The sequence below is a fragment of the Moschus berezovskii genome, chromosome X, assembly GCF_049115385.1.
Source record: "Moschus berezovskii isolate FMDL1 chromosome X, NW_MosBer_1.0, whole genome shotgun sequence".
Lineage (NCBI taxonomy): Eukaryota > Metazoa > Chordata > Mammalia > Artiodactyla > Moschidae > Moschus > Moschus berezovskii.
In genome coordinates this window covers 6,671,372-6,696,243 of record NC_142488.1, presented here as the reverse complement: position 1 = coordinate 6,696,243, position 24,872 = coordinate 6,671,372, and the positions used below count along the sequence as shown (strand labels likewise).

Genomic DNA, 24,872 nt, shown 5'->3' with positions numbered 1-24,872 from the left:
AAGAATCTTATGGACACTTGCTGTAGCCAGACTCTATTCTGGATTCAAGAAGTTATCTCTTTTTTTAAAAAAATCATTTACATGGATTTTTTTTTTTTTCAGAGTTGCGAGTGAAGTTTTATTTGGACTAAAATGATGACTGCATCCCGGGAGACAGGACCTCAGATAGCTCTGAGAAACTGATGTGGACCATTTTTTTTTTTTTAAGACTTTTATTGAATTTGTTACAATACTGCCTCTGTGTTTCTTGGTTTTTTGTTATTTTTTTTTTTTGGCCAGGAGACATGAGGGATCTTAGCTCGCCAACCAGAGATCAAACCTACACCCTATGTACTGGAAGGCAACGTCTTAACCACTGGCCCCCGCCAGGGAAGGCCCAAGAAATATTTCTTGATTACAGAATACAGGTACCAGGGCCAGCTTGCTCTCATGGTTTCTCTCCATCACTCACCTTCTCTGGGTTGGTTCTTTAGCCTTCCCAGGCCTCGGGAGTTACTACTGGTACCTGCCTCGTAGGGTCGTTCTGACAAATGAACTCGAGCCCCTGTGAGATGCTCTGCACAGCTGTATCTGACCTTAGCGTCCCCTCACAAGCTCTCAGTAACACTCAACTCTAAGAAGCTCCATTGATACGAGCCATGTCACATGAGTACCTCAGAGAGACCCAGTAATCCTTTTCTCACTTCCATTAGTATACACCATTTAACACCCTGATGCTCACTCAGCCGTGTCTGACTCTCTGCGACCCTGTGGACTGTCGCCCGCCAGGCTCCTCTGTCCATGGCAGTCTCCAGGCAAGAATACTGGAGTGAGTCGCCATGCCCTCCTCCAGGGGATCTTCCCGACCCAGGGATCAAACCCAGGTCTCCTGCATTGCAAGCGGATTCTTTACCATCTGAGCCACCAGGGAAGCCCAAACATACTGGAATATATACTCAGCCATAAAAAAGATGGAATTTTGCCATGTGTGACAACATACATGGACCTTTAGGTTCTTATCTTAGTGAAATTAGTCAAACACAGAAACACAAGTATCTTGGATTTAAGACATGTATGGAATACGAAAGAGATACGCATGAACAACCCAAACAAAAACATCCTGATACAGAGAACAGAGCAGTGGTTACAAGAAGGCCAAGGGGCAGGGAGCGGGTGAAATGGGCATCGGGGGATCAGCTGCACGGTGACACGTGGAAACAGTTTTGGTGGTCAGCACACTCTAGTGTATACAGAGTAGAGATACAGAGTTGCACCCATGAAACACAGACTGTGACAACCAGTCAGCTCTGTAAAAAATAAATTTAAACCTGAAACAAATTAAGTAAAATCTACATGGAAGTGAGAGTTGGACCATAAAGAAAGCTGAGCAGCAAAGAATGGATGCTCTGGAACTGTGGTGTTAGAGAGGATTCTCGAGAGTCCCTTGGACTGCAAGGAGATCCAACCAGTCCCTCCTAAAGGAGATCAGTCCTGAATATTCATTGGAAGGACCGATGCTGAAGCTGAAAAGCCAATCCTTTGGCCACCTGATGCAAAGAATTGACTCACTGGAAAAGACCCTGATGCTGGGAAAGATTGAGGGCGGAGGAGAAGGGGACGACAGAGGACGAGATGGTTGGATGGCATCACCGACTCGATGGACATGAGTTTGAGTAAACTCTGGGAGCTGGTGATGGACAGGGAAGCCTGGCGTGCTGCAGTCCATGGGGTTGTCTAGTCAGACACGACTGAGCGACTGAACTGAAAATATACATGGTGAATAAAATTTTTTTAATGCATGCGCATTCTCCTTTCAGGACAAATTTGGTCTTCATCTTAAAGTGAGGATACCCTGCCTTGCAGACCACTGGACTTTCCCAAACAGTAACCTCCAAAGGCAGGGTAAACCCCAAGGCTCCCCTAAATACCCAGCCTGAGTCCCCAAAGCTATGAGCGCCAGCGGACTGGAGGTCTAACCCCGATAGCGACAGCGGCATTTTCTGCAGGTAAGTGTAGGGGGTTCCAGGGAGGTCTCTCAGCCACCCTGTGACCCTGTGCAGAAATTCTGGGTGGGTGGGGGTGGGGAGCTGCTGTGTCCCCCCCCGACTCACCCCCAGAGACAATCCCAGCACGTCCCTCAGCCTCTCACCCATCGAACTCACCCGTCTGCCAAGGGACGGAGAGGCAACGAGGCCCCTGGCCACAAAGACGTGATCTCCAAGAGAGAAACGGGGGCGCTCCAACCACTAGGAGACCAAAATGACAATTCATACTAGCTTTAGCTGAGGGCAAACTTGAGCTTTCTACTGCGATGCAGCATTCTCAACCTCACTCCCCATTGTCAGCCGTTATTAGCTGGGGGGAGGCGGCCATCTGACTAATGTTAAAGAAGTTCGTTATTCTTGGACTCCGCGTTTATTTACTCCAGCAAATAATGAGAAAGACACTGCTCCTCAGGAAACAGTTGGCGTTTGCAGCAGTTAGGACTCGCCTGTCTCCTGTATGTTTGTATAATATCTTCTCAGTTACATAATGGTTCACATTATCTGCTAAGTGCCAAGGTCACGCTACGTTCAGGTTTTGAAAATACCTGTACAAATAAGAGTGCTGTAGAATGAATTTTCTCCCCCTCCTTAGGGGAGATGGGGACTTGCTTTCATTGTACCATTTTATCAAACAAACTCAAGCACTGGCTTCAACTGACTGACCTCAAGGTATTCCTCAGCATCTTATAATTGCTGGGAGAAATGAATACCTGATAAAAGATGGTTACGAGATTAATTCTGAAGACACCAAAGAATTCAGAGCCCCAGAAACCTAATTCTGCACACGGCACCGACCCCATTTAACCACAGGCTGCCGACAAAGGGCATATGTCGTCATCCGTACTGTGCGTGCCTGCAACCAGTGGTTATTTCCAACTCTTGCCATTTTAATCCGCAACAGGAACAGACTTCCTATTGCAGAAGAAAATGTGAAAGTCAAAGTGTTAGTCACTTGGTCGTGTCTGACTGTTTGCGACCCCATGGACTGTAGCCCGCCAGGCTCCTCTGTCTGTGGGATTTCCAGGCACGGATACTGGAGTGGCTTGCCATTTCCTTCTCCAGGGCATCTGCCTGACCCAGGGATAGAACCCAGGTCTCCCGACTTGGGGGCAGATTCTTTACCTTCTGAGCCACTGGGGAACTGCAGAAGGAACCTGCCCAGACCAGTCTCATGACCATAATATTTATCGGTCATATGGGTAGCGGTTCTGAAACCTCAACACCCTCGTGTTCCTGGTCATCTCATGAAGCAACGCCTTCCTCTGAAAATCTGTTTCAAACCTACTTTAAAATGACTCTTGTTTCTCAATGACCCCCTCGTGCTCCCCCGAGTTGTCTGTAAGCCCCTTGGAGATGCCACGGATTTGGGAAGCTTCTCTTCCTAACATGGGAAGAGTCCATGCAGGTTTCATCTACGGTGTGCAAAGATGAACTAAGCTGCAGAAGAGCGCATAAGACACTGCCGTTCCAAGAAAAGGAAGTGGAAAAGTGAAAGTGAAGTCTCTCAGTCATGTCTGACTCTTTGCGACCATGGACCGCAGCCTACCAGGCTCCTCTGTCCATGGGATTTTTCCAGGCAAGAGTACTGGAGTGGGTTGCCATTTCCTTCTCCAAGAAGAGAGACTGTAGCTAAAAACACCATTCGGAGCCTTGCTTTATACCTCTGTGTACCTAGACGTCTGCCCTCGGGGGAGAACTAGGGCAGAAAAAGCCCTTTGGTTAAAAAAAAAAAAAAAAAGAACTAGTCCAGTTCCCATGGGAACCACTTGGAGACAAAACAGCAGTGCCCTCCTCTGCTTTGTAAGACACAGGGCCACGAACATGGTTAACTCCCTACCATACACTTGAATGGTGCCAACAGAGTTGATGGCCCATGTTCCCACCACGAGACAGAAGTGGAATTAGGTCACATGACGCGTATTTTCTTTTATTAGGTGACCTTATTTTATTAGGTGAGTGTGAGCTCACCTACGCTGGCGATCGTTTTGCAACCAACAGTGGTTATCAAATCGACACTTCTTGCGTCTTAAACTTACACCACGTTATATGCCAAGTATACCACAATACAGCTGGAGGAAATAGCACTGAGCTCTGCCCACCTTAACCCCAACCATGAACTGCTTTATTCCTATGCATGCGGTGATTCTTTCCGTTCTCACCTGGCTCTCCGCTCCCCTGAAGGCTCAATTACACCCCCCAAGTGGTAGCTCCTGTCTCTCAAGAACAGTTAGTCTCTGACATACAAACAAATGCCCTTCAGAGAGCATCTTCCCAAGTCCAATTGGTCCAAAAAAGTACAACAGACTTGGCCTAGGCACCCAGCTAACACCGTCAAGCTAAAGAGGGTGTGTCAGCCACTCAGTCGTGTCCGACTCTCTGCGACCCCAGGGACTGTAGCCCGCCAGGCTCCTCTGTCCGTGGGACTCTGCAGGCAAGAAGACCGGAGTGGGTTGCCTTTCCCTCCTCCAGGGGAATCTTGCCAACCCAGGGATCGAACCCGGGTTCCTGCATTGCAGGCAGATTCTTTACCGTCTGAGCCACCTAGAGTGGTGTAGTGTTAATAGGTTTATAATACTTTTCACACAAATAATACATTTAAAAAAAAAAAAACACAGGGACTTCTCCAGTGGTCAAGTGGCTAAGAATCTGCCTTGCAATGCCAGGGACACGGGTTGAACCCCTGACTGGGGGCAGATCCCACATGCCTCAGGGCAACTAAGGTCAAAAGCCACAACTAGAGAAAGCCCGTGTGCAACAGTGAAGATCTTGTACAGACAAAAAAAAAAAATTAAATTAAAATTTGGAAAAAGTTTTAGAAAAGCAAATGCAAACCTTAGCAAACAGTAGCACAGTACAACAGCTGGCGCTTTTGAGCAGTACCAGGCTACATCACTGCTGCTCGGACGACTGCTTCCGGATATCCCGGGCGTGAAATAAAGACGCTGTCTGCGGTACTCTACGCAGCCCTGAACAGCGAGGTACAGAAAAAACACAGCCACTTGCAGAGGGCAGAGGCACCTGACAACGTACATTGGGCCCGTGACCCAACTTAGGCGACTGGACTTGTGAACGCACGCTCGTATCTCTGAAGGTTCACGGCTTGGAGGTGCGCAGGCAGGGGACTTGCTGTGCACAGCGCTTAGGACTCCACTGGTTTGGCGGTATCACGAGGCAGCCCATGCAGTCGCCTCTTTTCCCACATGAATACCGTCTGCGTGTTCCTAACTGCATTCTCCTTAAGATCGTAAAATGTGTTCCATCGCTATTTTACCATCCTTGCACAGAAACTTGCCAAGAGGCAAGATACCCAATTCAACTCAAAGGGAAACATAATATGGAGCGCTGTGTTAATCACAAAATGGAGTTTTACTAGAGGTTGGGGAGAAGACTGTTTCTCAAATGCCCTTCAAAACAGATGACCTGGACTCTGTCTGGAAGGATCTCCCAGCAACCTCCATGTCCTTGTCTTGTTAGCGACGTTCACTGCTTTATTTTTATAAAGCGTTTTTAAATTGAAAGTGAAAGAAAGTTAAAGTCTCTCAGTCGTGTCCAACCCTTTGAAACCCCAAGGACTATACATTCCATGGAATTGTCCAGGCCAGAATACTGGAGTGGGTAGCCTTTCCCTTCTCCAGGGGATCTTCCCAACCCAGGGATCGAACCTAGGTCTCCTGCAGTGCAGGCGGATTCTTCACCAGCTGAGCCACCAGGGAAGCCCAACAATACTGGAGTGGGTAGCCTATCCCTTCTCCAGTGGCTCTTCCTGACCCAGCAATCAAAGTGGGGTCTCCTGCATTGCAGGTGGGTTCTTTACCAACTGAGCTATCAGGGAAGCCCATTTTTTAAAATTAAGTTAATTCAATAAAATAATAATTTGATCATGAATTATTTACCGGGCCGTGTTGGATCTCAGTTGCGGCCGGCGTGATCTTTGGTTGCAGCCTGCGGGCTCTCCAGCTGGGGCACTCGTTCTTAGTAGCCATAAGGCGGGTGGGATTTTTCCTTCCCGGACCAGGGATCGAACTCAGGTCCTCTGCGCTGAAAGGCGGATTCTTAACCACTCGACGGTCAGGCAAGCCCCGATTCGCTGGTTTAAATTATGCCGGTCCTGTTTCTGCAGTTACTTAACTGTCTGTCCCTGTTTTTTATTTTTTTTTCCACATTCATGGTTCTCCTGAGTCAAGCCGACCACACGTAGGGTACTGCAGATTCCTGGAAGGTCTGCTGATAAATACACGTCTGATTCATCACAAACTGATGTCCAAAGGAGCAAGTGTCAGCCCCAACCTCTGCTCTCTGCCTGTCCAGTGCTAAACTTCCAGCTTCAGTACAGAGATGTTCCTCCCTCCTCCCAGGATACTAATCTCAGAAAAAAAAAATGTGCCACGAGATTTCAGCGAACACAAGGCAAGCATTAAAACTTTATTCTCCATAAGCAGAGTAATCAAGCTTTGAGAAAGATCTGAAAATACATCTAGTGACATTTTACCTTGAAGTTCAATCTTCCCCGCCTAAATAGCTGTGAGATTAAATCTAGAACAAATAACTCTTGCAGCACGTGAGCAGACATTTTTTACTTGACTCCGAGAGTTTGAGGTACTGCCATTTCGGTCTCTGACGATGAGTGCAGTGGCCGTGAAATTCACCTTTGCTCATTTTTTGTGTGTTTCTAGAAAATGATCTGTCTGCAACATGTACTGATATAATCCTGTATCCAGGTAGAACAATTATGCTGTTATCCAACGGAGCTTAAGAAAACACTCGGGTTGTTTTCATACACATGTTAATGACTATGTGAGTTAAGAACGGTGGAGGTATTGTGTTTCCTTATAAACTAAAAAGATTTCTAGAAGACTTCAGGCAAAGATAGGTATCGGGCTCCTTAAGCAAAAATTCTTAATTCCACGTTAATTGTGACCACCAAGCATTTTGTGGTATAAAACTAAGACATTTTACTAAATAAAGTAGAAATGAACAGTTTCAAAGTAAGAAATGCCTCAAATTACTGAAAAAGTCCTACATGATAGCAATTCATATGTATTAAAAATTATCCTTTCCAAAATGTCCTTAAACAGCATGTGACGTTTTAAGTCCAATGTTACTGAATGTTTATCAGCTAAGTTATCAGCTTTCCTGGTGGCTCAGATGGTAAAGAATCCGCCTGCAGTTCAGGAGACCTGGGTGTGATCCCTGGGTCGGGAAGATTCCCCTGGAGAAAGGAATGGCCACCCGCTCCAGTATCCTTGCCTGGAAAATCCCATGGACAGAGAGGAGCCTGGTGAGCTACAGTCCACGGGGTCACAGAGAGTCGGACACGACAATGCGACTAACACGCACATCAGCTAAATTACCAAAGACAGCAGCTGTTTCTCAATTCACCTTCTGTTTCCTCCTCACTAACATGTTCGTACATGCCAGCAACATGTAATTCGTGTACACAACAATGCTGCTTCGCGATGTCTGCATTCTAAGAGGACAGCTGGCTAATTAATGCTGCAAGAGGCACTATATGACCACAGCTACATTTTACGTGGAAATGAAGATAGAACTGTGACTCAGCTAGGCACCCGAGGAAAAGACTTCAGCCAGCGTCTCGATCAGCCCATCCCTGACCTGCCTGCGGGTCTCCTCCCGAGTCCCATTCCTCCTCGTGTTCAACTGTCTCCCAGAGAGACACTCAGCCCCGGACTCCACGGGAGAGTGAACAACTCCTGCCTCAGGCATGTTCAGTTCAGTTCAGTCGCTCAGTCATGTCTGACTCTTTGCGACCCCATGGACGGCAACACGCCAGGCCGCCCTGTCCATCACCATCTCCCAGAGCTTACTCAAACTCCTGTCCATCCAGTCGGTAATGCCATCCAACCACCTCATCCTCTGTCGCCCCTTCTCCTCCCTCCTTCCATCTTTCCCAGCTTCAGGGTCTTTTCCAGTGAGTCAGCTCTTCACGTCAGGTGGCCAAAGTATTAGAGTTTCAGCTTCAGCATCAGTCCTTCCAGTGAACATTCAGGACTGATCTCCTTTAGGATGGACTGGTTGGATCTCCCTGCCGTCCAAGGGACTCTCAAGAGTCTTCTCCAACACCACAGTTCCAAAGCATCCATTCTTCGGTGCTCAGCTTTCTTTATGAGTCTGACTTAATTAGGACTTCCACCAGGAAGGGCAGCTAGAGGCTAGATGCTCCAGGGTACCCCAGACGACAGACAAAAGGCTACAGGAAACCAGGAAGCAGGCCCAGTGCCTGCAAAAGTGCCAGGCTCAGGATGCCCCGCGATCCACTCAGGCTGAAGCGCACAGATCCCCTGGGGATGTGCTGAGGCAGGCCCCTTAAGCAGGACCCTGGGACAGCCACTGCCTTTCTCCTTTCTGCCCGGGCTAGGCACAAAGTCCCACCGCTCTGCACACTCTCCCCACCAAGCAGGCCAAGGCCAACTGGGCTCTAGGCCTCATCCACGGCAGTCAACATCCAAAAACCTTTTCCAAACAAAAACTGCCTTTTTCTGAGAAACCACAACATGGAAACTACCAGGTTCGGAGGAGTGGTCCTTTGATTCTCCGTGTGCCTCTACAAAACCAGCAGAAAGACCGAGGGCAGAATCCACTACAATATCGTAAATTAATTAGCCTCCAATTAAAATTAATTAATTAAAAAAAAACTCATAATGGGTTCCCTCAGTGGGCGTCTTGGAATCTGAGTCACGTCACAAATAGAAACCCCACAGGTCCGACTTCAGGCCCTATCTGTGATACTCAGATGTGTGAAATGAGATTAGAAACATGGTGGGCTGTTGTTTGCTTTTTCTTGAATTCTTCTCTTCCTAAGGTCTTCCCTGTAACTCAAATGGTAAAGCATCTGCCTGCAACACAGGAGACCCAGGTTTGATCCCGGGGTTGGGAAGATCCTCTGGAGAAGGAAATGGCAACCCTCTCCAGGATTCTTGTCTGGAGAATCCCATGGACAGAGGAGCTTGGAAGGGATACAGTCCATGGGATTGCAGAGTCGGACACGTCTGAGCGACTAACACTGCTGCTGCTGCTGCTGCTAAGTCACTTCAGTCGTGTCCGACTCTGTGTGACCACATAGATGGAAGCCCACCAGGCTCCCCCGTCCCTGGGATTCTCCAGACAAGAACACTGGAGTGGGTTGCCATTTCCTTCTCCAATGTGTGAAAGTGAAAAGTGAAATCACTCAGTCGTGTCCGACCCTTAGCGACCCCACGGACTGCAGCCTACCAGGCTCCTCCATCCATGGGATTTTCTAGACAAGAGTACTGGACTGGCTTGCCATCTACTACATATTCCTAAGATATAAAATTCTGTATTGATAGATCAAGGTCATTTCCATAGAAATTCTTATTGTCATGGCATCTATGAGATCTCAATTTGTTTTTTCACTTGCAACTGCAGTACATGGAAACAAATGACCAGTTTTCTTCTCAAATGCTGTGTGTGCATGCTCAGCCGTGTCCAGCTCTCTGTGACCCCATGGACCGCAGCCCTGCCAGGCTCCTCTGTCCATGGGATTCTCCAGGCAAGGATACTGGAGTGGGTTGCCACGCCCTCCTCCAGGGGATCTTCCCCACACAGGGATGGAACCCAACTGTACTGCATCTCCTATGCTGGCAGCCGGGTTCTTTTCCAGTTAGTGCCACCAGGGAAGTCCACATCAAACACTAATCTAAACCATGAATATCTTAGACCGCATATGTCTGCATTCTCCTCCACAAGCTGAGGGTTGGGGTTTCATCCCCTGGGTTTTTTGGCCTCACCACCTTTCACCGGCCCTTGTCTGTCCCTCACTATTCTTGGTAACCCTGGTGAGGGTCAGAATCACTTCTTCCAGCACAGCACTGAGCTCCTTTCTTCTCATTTAGATCACTATTTTCCCTAGCTCTGCTCTCCGTAGACCGCAGGCCCCATGGACGTGCCTGAAGGTCGACACCGAGTGGGACTGTGGTCAAATGTGTCTCTCCCTCCGCGTCACAGTCACAGGAAGAGGAGGTCTCATCTTAAGACACTGCTGCTGTTGTTCAGTTCCTCAGGCGTGTCCGGCTCTTTGCGACTCCGTGGACTATAGCCCGCCAGGCTCCTCTGTCCATGGGATTTCCCAGGCAAGACTACTGGAGTGGGTTGCCCTGTCCTCCTCCAGGGGATCTTCCCCAAACGTGGATCCAACATGCACCTCCTGGGTTGGCAGGCAGACCGCTGAGCCATCCCAGCGATGACTAGTAAGCTACCAGTCCTCATTTCGTGGTCTGCAATCCCTGGGCTGGGTCGGGTCTTCCTTTCCCACCCAAACCTGTTGCTCCACGCCTGTTATACCTGCTTCTCCTGTCTCGACTGTTTGGCCCAATACCGACATCCACAACCGCAGGAAATCTCTGAGCGTGAAATGACTTTCTCGAGGGGGCGTTTCTCTCAGCCGGCGGCAGAAATCCACAGTCCCAGAAACGAGCTGCCACCAAGCAACGCATTTTAAAAGGTTGAGGTCATTCGATAAGTGCGACGCGAAAACGTTCAATTAAAATTGGTCAAGTAACTGTAACAGAAGAGAAAGCCTGAGTCATCAAATTAGATCAGGCCCTAGGCTGCCGGTTCATTACGCGCCCTCCAGGGTGTCTTTGGTGATGCTCTGAACAGCAAGCATCATAATAAGGCAGGAACCTACTAACAGTGACCTTGAGAAGAGTATCCCAAACAGAAGTGGGAGAAATTCCTTAACCTGCTGCTGCTAAGTCGCTCGCTTCAGTCGTGTCCGACCCTGTGCGACCTCATAGACGGCCGCCCACCAGGCTCCCCCGTCCCTGGGATTCTCCAGGCAAGAACACTGGAGTGGGTTGCCACTTCCTTCTCCAATGCAGGAAAGTGAAAAGTGAAAGTCAAGTCGCTCAGTCGTGTCTGACTTGTAGCGACCCCACGGACTGCAGCCCACCAGGCTCCTCCGCCCACGGGATGTTCCAGGCAAGAGTTCTGGAGTGGGTTGCCACTGCCTTCTACTTAACCTCAAACAGTGAAAATGTTTTTTGTATCTTTCAATATGTTGTACAAGCTTTTTTTTTTTTCACTCTACAGTCTTATCCAGTTAGGCTAATACTATTGCCCAGTAGCTATCTGGCTATTACATTAATATTTCAGTTCAGTTCAGTCGCTCAGTCGTGTCCGACTCTTTGCGACCCCATGAATCACAGCACGCCAGGCCTCCCTGTCCATCACCAACTCCTGGAGTTCAAACTCATGTCCATCGAGCTGGTGATGCCATCCAGCCATCTCATTCTCTGTCGCCCCCTTCTCCTGCCCCCAACCCATCCCAGCATCAGTCTTTTCCAGTGAGTCAACTCGTCGCATGCGGTGGCCAAAGTATTGCAGTTTCAGCGTTAGCATCAGTCCTTCCAATGAACACCCAGGATTGATCTCCTTTAGAATGGACTGATTGGATCTCCTCGTAGTCCAAGGGACTCTCAAGAGTCTTCTCCAGCACCACAGTTCAAAAGCATCAATTCTTCGGCGATCCGCTTTCTTTACAGTCCAACTCTCACATCCATACATGACCACGGGAAAAACCATAGCCCTGACATTAATATTTAAGAGACATTAAAATTAAATGAGGGACTTTGCTGGTGGTCCAATGGTGATGTATCTGCCTGCCAACACAGGAAACAGGAGTTTGATCCCTGGTCCGGGAAGATCCCAAATGCCACAGACCAACTAAGTCTGTGCGCTGGAAGTACTGAAGCCCACTCGCCCTAGAGCCTGTGCTTTGCAATTAAGATGAGCCACTGCAGTGAGAAGCCCACACACCGACACCATAGATTAGCCCCCACTCACCACAACAAAGGGCTTCCCTGGTGGCTCAGCTGGTAAAGAATCTGCCTGCAATGCAGTTCAATTCCTGGGTTGGGAAGATCCCCTGCAGAAGGAATGGGTTACCCACTCCAGTATTCTTGGGTTTCCCTGGTGGCTCAACCAGTAAAGAATCTGCCTGCAGTGCGAGAGACCTGGGCTCAATCCCGGGGTTGGGAAGATCCCCTGGAGAAGGGAAAGGCTACCCACTCCAGGATTCCGGTCTGGAGAACTCCATGGACTGTATAGTCCATGGGGACAAAAAGAGTCGGACACGACTGAGCGACTTTCACTTCACACCACAGCGAAAGAAAGCACGCACAGCAAGGAAGACGCAGCGCAGCCAAAAATAAAAATTACAGCTTCTCAGTCATCGTGGGCACATGTCAAGGGGTCAAAGTCACATGTGGCCAGTGGTCACCATACTGGACAGCACAGGTCCAGGAACTCTGGGTCAGCATGGGAAATTCCACTGGACAGCTCTGTTACAAACATATACTGTGTGTGAGGATCAATCTCAGGGCTTGCATGTCTGCTCTGGGGGGTGAGCCTTGATGATGTCCCCTCAAGTTAGTGTCCGATCAAGTCAGCTGTGGCTTTTCCAGTAGTCAGGTATGGATGTGAGAGCTGGACCATGAAGAAGGCTGAGCACCAAACAATGGATGCTTTAGAACTGTGGTGTTGGAGAAAACTCTTGAGAGTCCCTTGGACTGCAAGGAGATCCAAGCCAGTCCATCCTAAAGGAGATCAGTCCTGAATATTCATTGGAAGGACTGAAGCTGAAGCTCCAATCCTTTGGCCACCTGATGCGAAGAGCTGACTCATTTGAAAAGACCCTGATGCTAGGAGGGATTGGGGGTGGGAGGAGACGGGGACGACAGAGGATGAGATGGTTGGATGGCATCACCGACTGGATGGACATGAGTTTGAGTGAGTTCCAGGAACTGGTGATGGACAGGGAGGCCTGGCGTGCTGCAGCCCATGGCGTCGCAAAGTGTCGGACATGACTGAGCAACTCAACTGAACTGAACTGAGATGCAGTGTATTCAGCTCTAAAACATCTGCTGATCACTTAGACTGATACCGTCAGGCTCAGTTTTATAAATTCATGTGGTAACAATCAATGACGCAGCAGACCCTCACTGCTGACACACAATCAAATTCAATTTGCTCTTGAGGTGATCCAAAGAGCTTTGCAGCTCCATGCTACATACCACTCAGCTTTTATGTCCATCCACCGTGAGCACTGCTATAAAGGAACTCAAGAATCAGCGAGTCATTGCAGTCGTTTCTGGGAGGACCGCTGCCTTTGCCCTGCTACAGGGGACACGCACCCCTAGCAGAGACACCACCACAGTGTGCTTTCTGACACGTGACAACTGCCCTTGGGAAGACAGACCCCAAGAGGACACAGAAGATATTAGGGTCTTTACTTCTGACCCATCTGTAGGATACGAGTCTAGAGAAACGGGCTGCTTAGCTTATTTCTCAGCTTGATGCTCCAAACGCACCTGCAGGACCCAGCGGGATGACACTATCTCATAGGCTCTAGACAGTCCCACAGTGTTGGAATGGGCAGTGTTTTGAAAGGAGAAAATGACTGACACTTGTGCTTGCAATGGGCTTCCCTGGTGTCTCAGATGGTAAAGAATCCGCCTGCAGTGCAGAAGACCCGGGTTCCATCCCTGGGTTGGGAAGATCCCCTGGAGAAGGGAATGGCAACCCACTACCCACTCCAGAATTTTTGCCTGGAGAAGTTTAACCTATGGAGAGAAGTTTTTAGCAGACACACGAGATTTTATGTTAACATTATATATTTTGAAAATAGATTTTAACTGACAAATCATTTATTAAGGCCAAATAAATCGGGGAGTGGTTCTCAATGGTGGCTCAGCCATAAAGAATCTGTGTAGAATGGAGGACACACAGGAGACGCGAATTCGATCCCTGGGTCGGGAAGATTCCCGTGGAGAAGGGAACGGCAACCCACTCCAGTATTCTGGCCTGCGGCATTCCACGGACAGAGAAGCCTGGCAGGCTGCAGTCCATGGGGTTGCAAAGAGTCAGGCATGCCTGAAGCCACAGAGTGCACACAAATTGGGGTGTGTGAGTTCACTTCAGGCAGACTCGGTTAAGTAAAGACAGTGACTTTTGACGGTTTTCATTTTGCCTAAACAGACGTTAGGAAAAAAAAAAACAAAACAAATACCAAAGAAAAAGATCTGCCATGATAAATCATGCAGGAGAGCCAAGCTGTGCAACCCCGGCTTCCGGCATCAACCCTGCCTCTCCAACCACCATCCTGGCGAGCAAGACACCACGTTCACGTTTCAGCCTAGTTCAAGGTGTGAGTCCACAAGCATGAAGCCTTCAATGACGTCAACCCACAGGGAAGGGTTGACGCCAACCCACTGCCACCCTGCGAAAACTGAGCTCCACTGGGATGTCATTTTTTTAAAATGTTTAATTGGAGGATAATTCCTTTACTGATGTCATTTTTTATTATTTTTTTTGGTCGTTCATCTGTAGGTAGGTCCTAAGCAACTGAGTCAGATGACAGCAGGTATTTGTGGGAACAGCACATGTACCCACACACCGTCGTGGGCCAGGAAAGCTGACAAACAAAATATCCATTACTCGTCCCTAACTCGTGTTTCTCTTTGGAGATTCAGAGCAGTGACCAAACGTCTCTCGATACTCATCTCCACCAAGGTTTCAAGGACACGGCTAGCTCACCCACTGCAGACAGAACTCATGTACAGCGTGAGCAGGCCCGTGGTAAACGCAGCTGCCAGCCAGGTAAGATTCCTCACCTTCCTCCTGAGGCTGGGATCCTTCCCACATCCACCGATCCAACCACAGACCTCAGGTGCGCCCTTGAGGACCCCCCTTGCCAACCTCCTCACACGACTCAGCAACAGAAATTTCCAGATGTGTTCCGTCTCTACTTAGTACGAGCTTTCCTCCATCAGACAGATCTGTGCAGTTCAGTTCAGTCGCTCAGTCGTGTCCGACTCTTTGCGACCCCAAGGACCACAGCACGCCAGGCCTCCCTGTCCATCACCAACTCCCAGAGTTTGCTCAAACTCACTTCCATCGAGTCGGTGATGCCATCCATCATCCCAATCTCTGTTGTTCCCTTCTCCTCCCGCCTTCAATCTTTCCCAGCAACAGGGTTTCTTTTCCCACAGGTCAGTTCTTCGCATCAGGTGGCCAAAGGATTGGAGCTTCAGCTTCAGATCACGATTCCAGTTCAGGATTCAACAGAATGCCCTTGCTGAGCTCAAATAATTCACAAAACTTGATCCCCACCGGCCTGATGAACCAACACGTCCATTCATCAGGGAAACCTCCTCTGCACACCCAAAACCACACAGGGCTACTAACAGAACTTCTCATGTTTTTAACGAGGTATCTCTGTGAATATTTGTTTAGTACCTGACTCCTGGATGGTTTGACAGTTCCCTAAGGGCATGGGTTTTGTTGAAGGGGAACTTCAGGCTTATTCAAGTAGTAAGTGCCTGAAGATGTTTAATGAGAGCTTTTGAATTTTTCTTCATTTTTATCTCATCAAATTTTTTCTTTCCTATTGAATTTTTCTTCGTTTTTATCTCGTTCAATTTTTTTTTCCCCTGTTAACAGCTGTAACCGAGGACAGCACCTCCCCATTTTCTTGCTGATTTCTGATTCCTCCTCTGGCACCATCCATAAGCCACTTTCAACATGGATTTGAAACTACTGGGCATTGGCTGTGTTCTTCCCCATTTGAATGGGAGGGGACAAAAAAGATCCTTTCATTCAAACAAAAGCAGACTTTCCATGAACCCATCCGTTTTGCAAACTGTTAACTGTTGTTATCTCTCCCAGTAACTTTAAGTGAGAATCACGACGCCACCATCAGACTCTTTGTGTGGAGACTAAAGATGTCAACCCGACTCACAAGCGGAAAATATCCGTAACAACCAGAATATGCAAACACTGTCATTTAAAGATTCTTCCAAGATTCAGTGCTGTGCCACTGAAGCACAAGTGGCACGTTTTCGAGAGTCAAACAGAACCAAGAAAAATAAAACAGACCCTGTTGACAACGGTCTAGTGACAAGGCAAGCTCCTTGTCACCTTTCCAACAATTTCCCCACACATATCCCATCATACTGGGGCTTCTAAACTAGGCAGCCTCTTCATCAGATTCACCTTAGCAATTCTGGCGATAACTAGTCTTCAGAGTGAGAAAAACACAAGAACACTTTCCACGGTGTCCTTGGAGCATGTGGCCAAATCTTCCCATCTGGCACATTCTATCTTGACAATTTTTTTTTTTTTTTAAAAACAAACTCAGTAGCATTTCTGTGATGGAATGAGCACAACTGCTTTTAATTGTCACAACCACTCACTGCCATCGGACCTGGCAGGGTGAATCAATTCTACAAGGGAGAATTACGGCCGTCTGCTTCAAATTAATGGTACGCTCACTCTCGTGATATGTCAGCCAACACACATGCCTCTGGCCACGGCACCCCGGTAACAGTAAGCAGATGCTCAAATGTGATCACCACATCTAAGAATTATCGGCAGAACTGACGGTGAAGCCAAAGCTCCGATACTCTGACTACCTGATGCAAAGAGTCGAGTCATTGGAAAAGACCGTGATGCTGGGAAAGATTAAAGGCAGGAGGAGAAAGGGACGACAGAGGATGAGATGGTTGGATGGCATCACCGACTCAATGGACATGAGTTTGAGCAAGCTCTGGGAGATAAGTGGAGGACAGAGGAGCCTGGCATGCTGCAGTCCATGGGTTGCAAAGAGTCGGACGCGACTGAGCAACTGAACGACAATATCTAATAATTGCTTCGTTTTTGTACTATAGAAATTCCGTAGAGCAAAGAGTTCATTACAAACATACCCAAGCACGTGCATAAAAGCACCGCACAAATTGTTCAGATTTCACTTTGATACAATAAAACCTAAATATGACCAACACAGTTATGTAATTTCGGGACATTAAAATATTCAGACATTAAAAAAACAGTATTTGTAGGTTTAATCTTCATCAGCTAGTTTTAGGCAGAAAAATAACACTGACAATGTGTTTTAAAGACAGCACAGCAAACTGAAAAAGGATGGTGGTGTGGTTTAGTCAAATTTGCCACACACACTGCCAACTCCTGCACCAGGAATACAGGAGCTCCCTCATATACTTGTGGTGGGTCAACCATTACGGGGAAAACCATGACACACAGCGGCCAAAGACTCTCGATGCTGCATGAATGGCTCTGTGTCCCCCCTTCACTAGTCCTTCATCCAGCCATCCATCATCCATCTAGCAACTCACATAGACATCTATACATAGAATGAAATTCATTATCTGGACATAGGCAGTACACTCGTAAACAATTCTGTATTTTCACACGCATGCATAAAAATTATCCTTTTTATCTGAAAAAGCGCGAATGCAAATGTATACCTGTATGGTATCTTCATCAATGAAACTCTATAAGTGTGTGCCTCAAGTACATACACCCCTAGCAAAAAGCCCCCTAATCTTCACTCATAATCAGAATTCATTCTGTGCTGGCCCACTTTTTATTTTTTTTGGGGAAAAAAAAGCCCTCAGAGGAAAGTGAAATGAATCACTTCACTTCAGTTCAGTCGCTCGGTCGTGTCCGACTCTCCGCGACCCCATGAATCACAGCACGCCAGGCCTCCCTGTCCATTACCAACTCCCGGAGTTCACTCAAACTCATGTCCACTGAGTCGGTGATGCCATCCAGCCAACTCATTCTCTGTCGTCCCCTTCTCCTCCCGTCCCCAATCTCTCCCAGCATCAGAGTCTTTTCCAGTGAGTCAACTCGTCGCATGAGGTGGCCAAAGTATTGGAGTTTCAGCTTCAGCCTCAGTCCTTGCAATCAATATTCAAGACTGATTTCCTTTAGGATGGACTGGTTGGATCTCCCTGCAGTAAAAGGGACTCTCAAGAGTCTTCTCCAACACCACAGTTCAAAAGCATCGATTCTTCGGCGATCAGCTTTCTTCACAGTCCAACTCTCACATCCATACATGACCACGGGAAAAACCATAGCCTTGACTAGACGGACCTTTGTTGGCAAAGTAATGTCTCTGCTTTTTAATATGCTGTCTCGGTTGGTGATAACTTTCCTTTCAAGGAGTAAGCGTCTTTTAATTTCATGGCTGCAATCAGCATCCGCAGTGATTCTGGAGCCCAAAAAGATAAAGTCTGACACTGTTTCCCCATCTATTTCCCATGGTGAAGCCATAAAAGCAGCAAGGCTTATGTGTATATGGAACAGAGCATTACATGATAAAAAGGGGGCGTTTGGATGAGTAAATTTATTTTTACATTTGCTCTTTTCTTGGCCAGTTTCATTTACTATTTTTCCTCCCGGATGTTTACGTATGTAAGCCTAAGAAGGTCTATTAGTAGTAGTTCTTTAGGAAAAGTTCCAGATTCCGACCTTATCACAAAACTGATCCAGGACTTGGACCGTGTTCCTGAAGCCCCTGAAATGTGTGTGTGTGTGTGTGTGTAGGTGTGTGTGTAGGTGTGTTTGTGTGTGTGGGTGGGTGGGTGTTGCTCACTCGTGTCCGACTCTTTGTGAGCCACCATGGGACTGTAGCCCACCATGGAATTTTCCAGGCAAGAATACTGGAGTGGGTTGCCACTCCCTTCTCCAGGGGAACCTTCCTGACCCAGGCATGGAACCCAGGTCTCCTGCATTGCAGGCAGATTCTTTACCATCCTGAGCCACCAAGTAAGCACCTGAAATTACAGTGTTTTTATTTGAAATAAGGGATATTTATGGACCAAAGTTATTATCCTATTATGGACTATATTCCCTCCACTACACATTCTCTCCCTTATTTTATAACTGGCGTGTTGTGCCTCTCACTCCCGTTCCCCTAGTTTCCCCGTCCTCCCAACCCTTCGCTTCTGGCAACTATTCGAGAGCTCTCTGTATCTGTGAGTCTATTTCTGTTTTGTTGCACTGTTCACTTGTTCTGTCTTTTACATTCCACATGTAAGCGAAAAAAAATACACTAGTAATTTTTCTCTCATTTATCTCGCTAAGCATAACACCTTCCAAGTCCACCCATGTTGTTTCAGATGTGAACATTTCATTCTTTTTGACGGCCGAGTAATATTCCATTGCACATATCCACCGCATCTTCCTTATCCATTCATCTGCTGATGGACACTTAGGTGGCCTCCATGTACAGGCTACTGTTAACTAGCGTTGCTAAGAACACTGGGGTGCATGTAATTTCTGAAAGTAGCGCTTTCACTTTCTGTAGATGAAAACCCATGAGTGAAAATCGAGATCATACAGTACTTCTTTTAATGTTTCTGAGGACCTTCCAAACTGCTTTCCACAGCAGCTTTGCCAATTAACACTCCTACCAACAGTGCCAGAGGGGTATCTTTTCTCCACATCCTCAGCAACACTTTTCTTTTTGGCCATTCTGAGTGGTGTGAGATGATACCTCATTGGGATTTTGACTTGCATTTTCCTGATAATTAGTCATGTCCAACCCCTTGACGTGTGCCTACCGACCACTGGCATGTGGTATTCATACCTTCGGCCCATTTATTCACCGGACTGTTTTATTTTTTTAAAGTTGAGTTGTATGAGTTTCCTCTCCTCCCTCCCTTCTCTGTCTACACACACACAAATGTTAACCCTTTCAAGCGTAACACTTGCAAATATCTTCTCCCATTCAGTAGGCTGCCTTTTTGTTTTGTTGATGGTTTGCTTAACTGTGCAAAAAACGTTTCTTAATTTTTTTTTAATCTTTTAAAATATGGAATGCTTCACAGATTTCCATGCCATCTTGCCCGGGGTCCAGGCTCATCTTCCCTGTATCACTCCAGTCTTGTATATATGCTGCCAAAGGAAGAGCTGAAAAAGCGTTTCAGCCTGACCTCGCCTCCTTGGTTTATTTTTGCTTTTGTTTCCCCTGCCTGAAGAGACAGATTCAAAAAGGTACTGCTGAGATTGATGTCAAAGAGCATACTGTCCCTGTTTTCTATGAGGAGCTTCATAGCTTCCGGTTTTACATTTAAGTCTTAGAATCACTTTGAGTCCATTTTTGTCTATGGTCTGAGATAGTGGTCTTCGTCGCTGTTTAGTCAGCCATCTCTGACTCTGTACAACCTCATGGACAGCAGTCCGCCAGGCTCCTCTGTCCAAGGGATTCTCCAGGCAAGAATACTGGAGCAGATAGCCATTCCCTTCTCCAGGGGATCTTCCCAACCCAGAGATCGAACCCATGTCTCCTGCATTGAAGGCAGATTCTTTACTGTCTGAACCACCAGGGGTGTTGATTCATTGGGATATGACTCAGCCATCAGAAAGACAGAAATAATGTCAGCTACAGCACCACAGATGGACCTAGAGATTGTCACACCATGTGTGATTCTTTACCAGCTGAGCCACAAGGGAAGGCCAAGAACACTGGAGTGGGTAGCCTGCCCCTTCTCCAGGGGATTTTCACGAGCCAGGAATCAAACCAGCGTCATGGCAGGCGGCTTCTTTACCAGCTGAGCTGCGCGGGAAGCCCTTTGAAAGCCCCTAGTGAGGTCCAACAACAAGTGAACAGATAAAAGATACAGTCTTACATCCATACAGCAGAATGCTACTGCTGCTGCTAAGTTGCCTCAGTCGTGTCCGACTCTGTGCGACCCCATAGGCGGTAGCCACCCAGGCTACAACGTCCCTGGGATTCTCCAGGCAAGAGGACTGAAGTGGGTTGTCATTTCCTTCTCCAATGCATGAAAGTGAAAAGTGAAAGCGAAGTCGCTCAGTCGTGTCTGACACAGCGACCCCATGGACTGCAGCACACCAGGCTCCTCCATCCAAGGGATTTTCCAGGCAAGAGTATGGGAGTGGGGTGCCATCGCCTTCTCTGATACAACAGAATACTACACATTAATAAACAGGAATTTACAATAGTAATACATACTAATAGATAGTAACAAACAGCAATTAATAGTAATAAACAGTAACAAGCATTGATCAACAGTAATGAAGAAACAGTCGCAAATAGAAACAGAGTGACAGAGTAATAAATAGCAATTAACAGTAATAAACAGCAACCCATAGCAATAAATAGTTAACAAATAGTAACACAGAGTAAGAAACAGCTTGTGAGTAACGAAGAGTAATAAACAGTAATAAATAGTAATTAAAAAGGAATGAACTGTTCATACACACAGTGAAATGGGTGCATCTCAAAAAAGAAAATGCTGAAAGGGAGAAACTAGACAAAAGATTACACACTGCATGATCTTATGTAAAACCCATGGAGCAAGGAGGAGGAGAGATGAGTTACTGTATAAGGGCCTTAAAGAAACCTTTGAAAGTGGCAGGAATGTTCATTGCTTTGACTGAGGTGAAGGTTCGAAGGGCGTATCACGTGTCAAAATGTTTCATGTTACATACTGTTAACATGTGCAGTTTAGGGCTTCCCTGGTGGCTCAGCTGTGGTAGAGAATCTGCCCCCAGTGCAGGAGACCTGGGTTCGATCCCTGGGTTGGGAAGATTCCCTGGAGGAGGGAAAGGCTACCCACTCTAGTATTCTGGCCTGGAGAATCCCATGGGTTGTATAGTCCATGGGGTCGCAGAGAGTCGGATACGACTGAGCGACTGTCCCTTTTGTGTGCAGTTTATTCTCTGCCAATTATACCTCAGTCAAGTTCTTGCAAACAAAAGGACCCAGTGCCACTTAAAAGAAAAAGAAAAAAAAAAGATCCCCTAGTGAAGAGAGAACATTATCCACTTTAGCTTCTGCTTAAGTGATGACACCGTTAAAGGGCTGTGATGATACGCTGCTTGAAGCAGCCACTGTTACACCGCACCTTCCATCTGAGCATCGTCCACCGTGAACTGTTCTCATTGATAGCTCAGAAGCATGTGCGTGCTCACTGCCCAGCCTCCCTCACTGGACTGATGAGGGGCTCAGGTCATCACAGGGGTTAAACGGCTGGTCCTGGAACAGACCCAAAGTGAACAGTAGTAGCAGGTGACAGAGAGCCTGCATTTCTTGAGCAATTTTACTGAGCTCTCCAGGTCACGTGGTGTTTGTACAGGAATTCTAGACTCACACGACAGAAAAAAGAACCAGAGCTCAACTTGTCAGTTGCTTTGCCTCTAAGCCCTGGGCAGACACAGGATTTCCCAGCTACTTGGGGTCTTCACTGCCATTCTCCAGCCACAGAGAAACAAGACAGAGAAACTTGCTGTCCATGTTCAAGGTCAGAGCTCCCAGCAAAATCTAGGTGCCATCTGCTCAGTTTCAACAGAGTTCAACAAGGGTAAAATGACCTTGAGAAAAAGGAAAAAAAAAAAAAAAACTCTCTGGCAATCAAGTGGTGATTTTGTTTTCTGTGATTATATTCCTTTGTACGGAAAAGAATATTCAATGCCAGTGTGATCCAGAATCTTACAATAGCAGTAAGGAGCTAGGCTTTTAAAGACACAATCTTGAATCAATCCTATTGTGTACTAGTTTTGCAATCCGGGACAATATAAGAGGTCTCTTGATGAAGGGCACATCCAGTCAAAAATCCAAGCTCACTTTTAATTCCAGAACCGCTCAGATTAGTCACCTTCAAAATTCTTGACACAGATAGCCCTTAAAAGAAAGTCACATTTGGTTAGCCATTTTAAAATGATGAAAAGGAAAACAACGGTAGTTCTGAGGTCAAGTTCCCAGTTATCTAGAGGAAACAATTGAGGATGCAATGAAAGGTTAAAAATGTCATGGGACATGTGATCCTTGAAGCCAGCCAGTGCTTGAGGAAGGTTTCAGATTTTATCTTCTTTTGCGTGCAGAACGGCACTGCTCAAGTTACGAGAGAAAGAACCACAATTCGATTACAATCGTCTTGCTTTGGCAACTACCTCTGGCCCCTATAAAACATGACCTTTTTCCTGATGGTTTGGCCTCTTTCACAACAGAGAACCCAGCACGGATGAGAGAGAACAGGAAGACCCCTCCGAATCATGACACGGTTCGAGGCTGTAATCCAGCACCCAACAGATGATGAGAACAGCGACCTTCACATGCAGTCCACTGACCTTCAGAAACCCACAGCTGACTGTTCACAGGACCCATCAGCAAAAGCAAATGTAATACCATGTATTGAGCCACCAGGGAAACCCATTCAAAGCCTGGATGTTATCGCTTAAGAGGAATACATACCTTTATATATTACTGTGATGGGCAACCTGGAACCAAACCAAGTCAGAAAAAGGAATGAACTTAGTACGGAGTGAGTGACTGGTAGTCACTGAGCCGTGTCTGACTCTTTGCAACCCCATGGACTGTAGCCCACCAGGCTCCTCTGTCCATGGGATTCTCCAGGCAAGAATACTGGAGTGGGTTACCCTTTCCTTCTCCAGGACTTACTATGGTGTCATATTAAGTAAATTTCATTTCTCTTTAACTCTTGTGAAGATCTGTGAACGCTGTGCTGATTACAGCGTCAGTTGCTCGATGGTATTAGGGGACCTCTCTGCGTACTGGCCACTGTCCGCTGACCCTGCCCCTTCCACCCTGGTTCATCTGTCTGTGGTCCTGTCTGTGACACCCAGAGCTTTGCTCCTTTTTCCACCTTCCTGCCTTTATGAACATGTCCCTTTAGGAACTGAGAAGCCACTGGGACTCTGCCGTCTGGATGTCCCCAAACCACCCACTCCACACAGCCCCCGTCTTTGCTTCGGTCTGCTGGGAAAAGATGGAAGGCGGGAGGAGGAGGGGACGACAGAGGATGAGATGGTTGGATGCCATCACCAACCCAACAGACATGAGTCTGAGCAAGCTCTGGGAGTGGGTGATAGACAGGGAGGCCTGGCGTGCTGCAGTTTGTGGGGTCACAGATCACCGACAAGATGGACAGGAGTTTGAGCGAGCTCCGGAGTGGGTGATGGACAGGGAGGCCTAGAGTGCTGCAGTCCGTGGGGTCACAGATCACCGACTCGATGGACTTGACTTTATCGGGGCTTACTAGGTGACTTAGGTGGTAAAGAAATCTGCCTGTGATGCAGGAGACGTGGGTTTTATCCCTGGGTCAGGAGAGATCTCCTGGAGGAGGGCATGGCTACCCACTCCCCTATTCTTGCCTGGAAAATCCGACTGACAGAGGAGCCTGGCAGGCTGCCGTCCATGGGGTCGCAAAGAGTCAGACATGACTGAGCACACATGCATAGAGAGGAAACACAAGTTAGTGCCCAATCAAGCCAGCTATGGTTTTTCCAGTGGTCACGTGTGGATGTGAGAGCTGGACCATAAAGAAAGCTGAGAGCTGGAAGAATTGATGCTTTTGAACTGAGGTGTTGGAGAAGACTCTTGAGAGTCCCTTGGACTGCAAGGAGATACAACCAGTCCATCCTAACGGAGATCAGTCCTGGGTATTCACTGGAAGGACTGATGTTGAAGCTGAAACTCCAATCCTTTGGCCACCTGATGCAAAGAGCTGACTCATTTGAAAAGACCCTGATTTTGGGAAAGATTGAAGGCAGGAGGAGAAGGGGACGACAGAGGATGAGATGGTTGGATGGCATCACTGACTCAATGGACATGGATTTGGGTGGACTCCAGGAGTTGGTGATGGACAGGGAGGCCTGGGGTCGCAAAGAGTCGGACACAACTGAGCAACTGAACTGAACTGAAACCTCTTGTTATAGCGTAGCTTTAGATTTACAGGAAAGCTGCAAGAATGTTAGAGAGTCTCCTCCCATTTTAAAGTTTTCCATTTACCTGGTACTTCATCATAACTAATGAACTGATACTGACCCACTATGACTCACCGGCGTCTGTACTTTATTTGTCTTTCCTTAGCTTTCCCCTAAAGGTCCATGCTTTGCACCAGGATCCTAACTGGGGTATCACATAACCTTTTTAGGGGTCACAGCTTCTTGGTCTCCTTGAGGCTCTGACGGTTTCTCAGACTTTCCCTGGTTTTGATGACCTTGACAGCTTTGAAGGATGCT

The 24,872-nt window shown here is 47.3% G+C and overlaps 1 long non-coding RNA gene and 1 other non-coding gene across 3 annotated transcripts in view; both read right to left on the bottom strand.

Moving 5' to 3' along the window:
* LOC129564346 (uncharacterized) overlaps positions 1-24,872 on the bottom strand; it is a 193,649-nt gene that overhangs the window by 33,077 nt on the left and 135,700 nt on the right. The gene's annotated exons all lie outside the window — the stretch shown is intronic.
* LOC129535317 (U6 spliceosomal RNA) lies at positions 19,675-19,779 on the bottom strand. The gene has a single exon (XR_008681592.2). It is a non-coding gene; the product is annotated as a U6 spliceosomal RNA (small nuclear RNA).